Source organism: Pinus tabuliformis, chromosome X (genome assembly GCF_031772625.1).
Source record: "Pinus tabuliformis cultivar Carrire ecotype Pingquan chromosome X, CPIR1, whole genome shotgun sequence".
NCBI classification, from domain to species: domain Eukaryota; kingdom Viridiplantae; phylum Streptophyta; class Pinopsida; order Pinales; family Pinaceae; genus Pinus; species Pinus tabuliformis.
Genome location: NC_142308.1, coordinates 680,522,261 through 680,530,839, shown reverse-complemented (window position 1 = coordinate 680,530,839; position 8,579 = coordinate 680,522,261).

Below are 8,579 nucleotides of genomic sequence, written 5' to 3'. Positions count from 1 at the left end.
AATGCAAACTTGAAATCCATATGTTTCAAGCAATCTTTTTGACAACATTCACTTGAAATGGGAGCACTGATAGAACTTCTTCTCATCAAATATTCTTCTCTACCCCTTGTATAACTAGAACATCTTGGATTGATATGAAAAGGTCTGCTCCTACTCCTAGATATAATATTTCCTGGCAACATCTCCATCATTGGGTCATCATTTGTATAAGCATTTCCATCATCATCATGAAGAATGTTATCCTCACTATGATTATTTGTGCTTTTGAAATACTGGCTTGGAGAATATTCTTCATCTTTCCCTTCTTCATTGCTACACTCATAGTCCTTAGAATTAGGACTAAATGGAAAATTTGACTTGCTGTTTATTGGATATTCTTCATCATGTGCATTATCAATGCTACTCTCATAGTCCATAGGATTAGGACTACGTCGAAAATGTGACTCTTTACTTACTGAAAAATCTTCATCCTGCCCTTCATCACTGCTACTCTCATAGTCCTTAGGATTAGGACTAAGTGCTTCATCATGTCCTTTGTCACTACTCTCATAGTCCTTAGGATTAGGAATAGGTGGAAAATGTGACTCCTGATTTATTGGAATTTCTTCATCCTAACCTTCATCACTGCTACTCTCATAGTCCATAGGATTAGGACTAAGTGGATACCGTGACACTCTATTCATTTGAAATTCTTCATCATGCTTTTCATCATTGTTGCTCTCATAGTTCATAGGATTAGGACTAAGTGGACACCGTGACACTCTATTCATTTGAAATTATTCATCATGCTCTTCATCACTGCTGCTCTCATATTCCATAGGATTAGGACTAAGTGGACACTGTGACACTTTATTCATTTGAAATTCTTCATCATGCTCTTCATCAATGTTGCTCTCATAATCCATAGGATTAGGACTAAGTGGACATCATGACACTCTATTCATTTGAAATTCTTCATCATCCTCTTCATCATTGTTGTTCTCATAGTCCATAGTATTAGGACTAAGTGGAAACCGCAACTCTTTATGTATTTGAAAATCTTCATCACTGTTGATCTCATAGTCCATAGGATTAGGGCTAAGTGGAAACCGTGACCCTTTATTTGTTTGAAATTCTTCATCCTGTCTTTCATCGTTGTTGCTCTCATAGTCCTTAGGATTAGGAATAAGGGGAAGATTTGACTCTCTATTCACAGTGAAAGAATTTCCATTATATTCATCAATATGAATAGAGTTGTTACACGACGAAGATGTTGATACTTCACAAAGTGAAACTTCACTATCAAAAGAATCCATGCCTTTCAAACAGAAGAGGTTGAATGATACAAATGCAATCTCTCCTAATGACAATATATAGCTTAAAGAATGAAAACTTCCCTCCAAAGTTTCCCTCCAAAAGAATTTCGCCAAAATTTCTCCCTCAAAAAAAATTCGCCGAAATTTTTCCCTCCAAAAATTTTGTTTCATGTATTTTCCTCCATAATTTTCTTCTACAATTTATTGAAAAATTTAACTAAAATTTTCTGATGAAATTAATCTTTAAACTAAAATTATAAACTAAATCTTTTACCTAAATTAATTTTTTACTTAAACTATATAACATTTACTAGACAATTGATTTTATTTTATTTTATTTTATATATATATATTTTTTTATCACACATTTAAAATAAATTGCTATATCGCCATAACATGATTTATATGTTAAGTTTTTATATAAAAAAAATTAATACCACATTCACCATGCGGTAAAACAATTCGGTGATGTTCGTTTTATCATAGTTCCCTATATCGCCATAACAAAATTTACATGTTAAAGTTTTTATAAAAACAAATTAACCCCACATTAACCATGCGGTAAAACAATTCTGTAATTTATGTTATATCATAAATTTCGCTATCACCATTTCTCACATCACATCAAGGCTTTTCGAGGTTCGTTAAAAGACTTGGAGCGAATTTGTGGAGCAGCTACATTGTTATCAACAACATATTCAATGGAAGATTATCGCATTTGAAAGGTTAGTTTCCCTTTTGCTGTGTGCAAGTTTTAAAATTCAATAGGTTTAATGAAATTTTTTATTTTTTTTGAAATTAAAAATTTAGATGAGTCAGGTTTACCCAACAGGCTCATGGCAAGCAGAAGGCCACTACGTCCGCAGTGGGCGTGGTGGGCTAGATTGTGCTCGCCGGCGGTACCCACCCCCATGGCCCAACGGGCCCGTCGGGGTGGAGGTCCAATTCTGAGAATCGGGCCTCCACCCCAGCAAACCATTGGGCCGCAGGGGTGGAGCGGAGGGGTTGGGCACCCAGCTCTCCCGCCCCACCCCTGCGGCCCATTGGACCGTCGGGGATGGGGTGGCAGGGGGCTGTGCTTTTTTAATTTCTTTTTTTTTTTTAAAAGGTTATGTTTTACAAAATTATTTATCATTTATCATTTTGTTTTTTAATTTAAGCTATTTTTTTGGTAATTTACTAATTTATATATATATATATATATGTGTGTGTGTATTTTTTTGCAAGAAAATGGCATCAAAGAAGATTTACGTTAATCTTTATAGACCAAAGACTGCTAAAATTAAAGGTGGGTCCTCAAAAAGAACTATTGAACGAACCAAACTTGAGCTAATAACTACAAATCTATCAAGTGCTTCAAACGATAAGAAGACAATTTCATACTGGAAGAAATCAAAAGAAGTGAAGCTTACGGAAAATGTATGGCATGTGAAATATAGAGAAGGCGAAGATGTGTAGATATATCTATATGTTGATATCCCTAACGATAGTGAAATTTATGAGGTGCTGGTAAATGTCATAGACATGTGTTTGATACCAGAAATTGAAGTTGTTTATGTACTTACTAAACCGCCCAACTCACATGACAAGATTAAATATCAGTTATCATTGTCATTGTATGGCATGACAGAGGAATCTACAAACTTGTGTAAACAAATTATAAATTCCATTGCAGACGAAATGGTAAGTATTATTTATATTTTTGTTTTGCGTTATTGTAACTGTCTCATTATATTTTTATAACTTAGTTTTTATTGACACGTGATATTTTGTTTGATAGAATTTTATTGAAAATCTTTCAATTATCTTGGGAGGCATCCATTTCATAGAGCAAGATATTATGAATGTTGTCAGCAGTTTCTATTCAGGATCCGAAGAAGATATGGCAAACAAGCAAAAAGTAGCAATTTATGATGCTACAAAACTACATCCAAGGTACCATAAAAATGCCTTTAGTGGGTAAATCTAGCAAAGGTAGACAGGTTGCTTTGAAGATGAGGAAGTTGAAACTTACACTGAAGAATATGTTTCCATTACTGAGGATGACATTAGAACTAATGTTAGAAACGAGAAGTGTTGGCTTGTATGGGCCTGACCCAGGTTCAGAGGTGATTTATCCAAGCAAATCCTGGTACTACTGGCCCTTTCAGCAACAGTCTGCGGATCGCGGACTGAGGTCTCACCTGAAATAGTATCGGAGGGTGCTAGAAACAAGTTTCCGCACCCTGGTGATGTCTGATGAGCTTCTGAAGGTCTGCGGTCTGACCCGTCGCTACGCACATTTGCTATCCCTTTGCAATCTGCAATGCTGCTTCCGCGCAACCCTACTCAGGGCGCAACCCATATAATACCCAAGTCCCTTGCTATTTAATCTGTTATTATCTGATTACTTAACTTGTTTATGTAAGACTAATGATTATTACAGCATATTCAGCAATCATATCAGTGCGCGCGATAAATAAAATAGTATAAACGTAAAGAAGGCAATGCACAACAGATACATAGAAATAGGAATCAACTTCTCTTTATTAATCTTCAATCTAGATTACAGACTCGACACCGCCCTGTGCACTCAGCCGTAGGGGTTTGCGCACTCAGCTACGAACTCTACTAGGCCTTTGTGCATTCAGCTGCAAAGCCTCTTCCTACTACTACGACCCAATACACTTAGAATACACTACACTGGTAAATGTGGAATACACTACCTTATCAGAGTGACTGCGCTCCTCGGAGCAAATTTTGTGAGCTCTTCCTCGCTTTCTCGCGAGGGTGAAATTAAGGGACTAGTTTCCAACTCTTCCCTACTTCCGCTTCTGTAGATCTCCCTGCTTTGCGTAGTCCCAAACATTAATTTATTCGCATAACCCCCTTTTCACACAATAGCATCTTAATCCAAGTGTTCAAAGATTTAATATACTTACCTTGCAGTCCCTTGAGAAAACATCACTCTGCCTCACTGTAGTTGACGGTTGTGTCAACCGTGAACTCAGTGATAAATCCTCCTATTAATTGGTCGATCCAATGGTCCACAGCTCGCACTATCTTATCCCCTGACACTTCTAGTCTGCGCACTAATTCCGGAGTCCACACTATTGGTTTGTTGAGCCTACACCTTCCCTGGTTGTCTACTAACTTCGCGATCCACTCATACAACTTAGAAGGAAAGGATGCAAAGAAAATTTCGTGGATTTCCGTATACAAGTAACGCTCCAACCACTGTTCCTCAGATACTCGCGGATTTCTGTTTTCCTACGCCGCGAACTCGTGAATCTTCTTGTCCAACCACTGTTCAATTTCTTTCTTTGTTGGATTCCAATGACATGACATCAGACATCCTTTATGTAGATCCCGGTCCCGGCAACGGAACCATTTGTTGGCTTGTATGGGCCTGACCCAAGTTCAGAAGTGATTTAGCCAAGCAAATCCCGGTACTACTAGCCCTTTCGGCAACAGTTCGTAGAGCGCGGACTGAGGTCTCACCCGAAGTAGTATAGTAGGGTGTTAGAACCAAGTTTCCGCACCCTGGGGACGTCTGACGAGCTTCTAGAGGTCCGCGGTCTGACTCGTCGCTATGCACACTTGCTATCCCTTCGCAACCTACGATGTTGCTTCTGCGCAGCCCTACTCAGGGCGCAACCCATATAATACCCAAGTCCCTTGCTATTTAATCTGTTATTATCTGATTACTTAACTTGTTTATGTAAGACTAATGATTATTACAGCATATTCAGCAATCATATCAGTGCGTGCGATAAATAAAATAGTATAAACGTAAAAAATGCAATGCACAGCAGATACATAGAAATAGGAATCAAATTCTCTTTATTTATCTTCAATCTGGATTACATACTTGACACCGCCCTGCGCACTCAGCTGCAGGGGTCCGTACATTTAGCTGCGGACTCTACTAGGTCTCTGCGCACTCAGCTGCAGAGCCTCTTCCTACTACTACGACCCAATAAACATAGAATCCTACTCTATGCTCGAACCATTCATATTATTTTTCTCTAATTCGCTCCTTCCCTCCCTTTACAACTTAGAGCCTCTCTCTATTTATACAATCCCATGGTCTGTGGACCATGGGTAGGTCGACATGACTTTACATTATATTACAATATTTTAGGGTGGACAGCCCTATGACTTAACCTATACTTCGCGCTCCGCGCTCACAATTCGCAGAGTCTTACGAAACCTTTGACCAAAACTTGGGCTTTAAGCCCCAAAACATGCTGTGGGGGGATTCCATGCCCAACAAGAAGAACCATAAAAAACCAAAAATAACATTGCCCAAGAATGTCTATGTTCTAGTTAATGATGAGAATGTTAGGAGGAAGAAAATTAAAGTTTAACATTCTCAAGTAGTCATTGCCAACAGTGAAGATCTTAGTGAAAAATCAAAAGAAAGCGGGGAAATAATTACACCAGGAGCTTATTTAGAGGATGGCATTATTAAAACAAAACAAAATTTCATTTAACATAACTTGACAAAGACAAACTTAATTGAGGGTGGTCATACATTTTAGCTTAATGTGAGACAAATCTATAAGCCAAGTGAAGGACAATGTAAATATCAAATCAGAAAACCACACCACCTGCATGTTCACAACTTGAAGACATTGATGAGGTACAATCCATATGTTCATGTGGTTAATTATGTGCTTCTTGTTGATCCAGTTCAAGTTCCCAACAAAGAAGCATTTGATAAGTCAAAATGTTTTGAATACAATTATTATGTGCTTGGGGGAACCATTCTGTAGAAGCTCAAAGGAAATTGATGGAGGAATATCCCAATAACCGACGCTTTGAAACAATGAAATGTATCATTTATGTTGGTTTATCAGATACATAAACAAAGTTATTGGCATGGGATCATAATTCAGATAATGAATATAGGATGTCTATGACTTTCATCCAAAGGGTTAGATTTATTCATAATGAATTTGAAGAAAAATGTGGTGGGGATAAGATAAATGTTACTATAGAATTCTGAAAGGAATGTTGTATGGAAATAGGCTATCAAATTGAGGAGAAAATTAGTTCAAAAGGCGGTAGAGTAAATACTGATATATTCAAAAGTATTGATAACATTTTCCAATTGGAATTTAGAACTGGAGAGATATGGGAATTGATTAATGAGATTTTTAACATGTGGGAGAACATTGGCATTAAAAACCAGAAGGTCAAAAGGTCTAAACCATTAATATGTAGCAACAGTAAATCAGGTTCTGAAATGAAGCAGCTTCTAGAAAATATGTCTATCACACCTTGGAGAGCATTGCAAGGAGTGAAGGATGAAAAACTTGTGAAAACAATATTATCTCGTGTGAAGTCAAGGGAATTATCATTGGATGAAATGTCTGAGGAATTTCAAAAGTAAGTTTGTTGAATTATTTTTACTTATTTCTAGATTATAATTTTCTTTTAAATATAACATATTGTTCTTGGCAGTATTTGTTATAAGTATCATTATATTAACTTTTTTTACTTTATCTATTTAGCCACAAAGTTTACATGAAAATACAAGAACAAATGGTTAAATTGTTGAATGAAGATAGTTTGGATGATGTTGTACGCAACTATCCAGATTCAAGTTCTACATCAACACTAAAAGATTTTTATCTTGCATTTAAAAAGGTATGTTGATTTATACATTCAATTTTATTCATTTGTATACAATTTTATAACTTATACATATATTTGTTTATTTTATTAAATATGAGGAAGGATTCAAATAGAGAACCAAATAGTTTCAAAATATTTATTGAAAAAATTAAGATCAAAAGACTGAAGAAGCAACGTCTTAGGAATGTTGAACTTGATCCAACTCTTACTCATTTCATTTGGAATGGGCTTGAAACTATTCAATATCAAGTAATACAAGGTGATTGTGAAGACATTGCTAAACTCATACCTAAAAGGGATTATTCCTTAGTTATTGCAAATATTCCCCATGGTTTCAATATCCCAAACATTGACTATGATAGTGACCCTTATACTTATCAAGCTCTTAGTAAAGTGGTTGCGGGATTTATAGAAGTCACGTCATCACCATTATGGAGGTTTGTGACATTTCATTCAAACATACAATTGGCAATGTTATTGTCAAGCTTCAAGGGAAAAACGAACTCAAGGATGCAGCTTACATGGTAAGACGTTGAAAATGTATGTTTGATTAATGTTAAAAAATTCATTTATGTACAAGTTAATTGAAATTTTACGATTTCATGTTACAGGGAAAAGTTAAATCTTCTTAACCGTGAAGATCAACCAATTATAAATGATTGTGAGTTCATCCATATTGATAGTTGGGCAAAAGATTATGGCTATATGATTTTGTTTTTTAATCGAGTAGATGGAAAGAGCCATAGCTAAGTACTAATTTATGATGTTGTTGTGAAAAAACTAACATATGAAGATAAAGAAGCAAAAGGAGAGATAGTTAACATTTATAAAAAACCACAGTCATTTATTAACTATCTTATAGACCTGTGTTCAAATGAAGGAGATTGGGTTCTGGATTTATTTTAAGGCTCGGGTAATTTTTATTATATAGAATTGAATTTCAATATCTTATTTCTTAATTTATATGTCATTATATTAATTTACTTCATTATTTATTTTGTGCTTGATAATTAGGTACAACACTAGCATGTTGCCTACAAAAAGGAACAAATTGCATTGCCATTGAAAAAGATCCAGTACAGTGCAAATTTATTCAGCAAATAATTAATGCTCTTCAATTTCTTCCAGATGCAATGCAAGAGATTGGTTGAAGAAAGGGGATTTTAGTGAATTGTGTGTGGCAAAAAAGGAAAAGGAACCTCAACCACCATTACATGGAATGATTTGAAAGACATACATTGGAAGATTCGTAGACATCAAAGATTCATTAGAAGAGGAAAATGAGCAAAATGAAGCAGAAAATATTGTGGAAGACGGCAATGATGAAACCCTAGAGGATGAAGAGTTTTGGATTACATGATATTGTTGATTAAATTTAAGTTATGCTTGGAAATCAAGTTCATTTTTTGTAACTATTAATTAGTTATACTTGTAATGTTTTGACTTTGACATTTTATAAGAAGAAAAAGAACTCAATTAATGTTGTTATGTGTTCAATATTTGTATTATGTGATTTTCACTTTAATTTTTATGTGAATCATTATTTTTTGAAAAAAACAGTGATTATTATTATTTTTTGACATGAAATTCATTAAAAAAAACTATTATTTAACCATTTTTTGTTAAATTTTTCCTATAAAAATCATGATTTTGACATGTCAT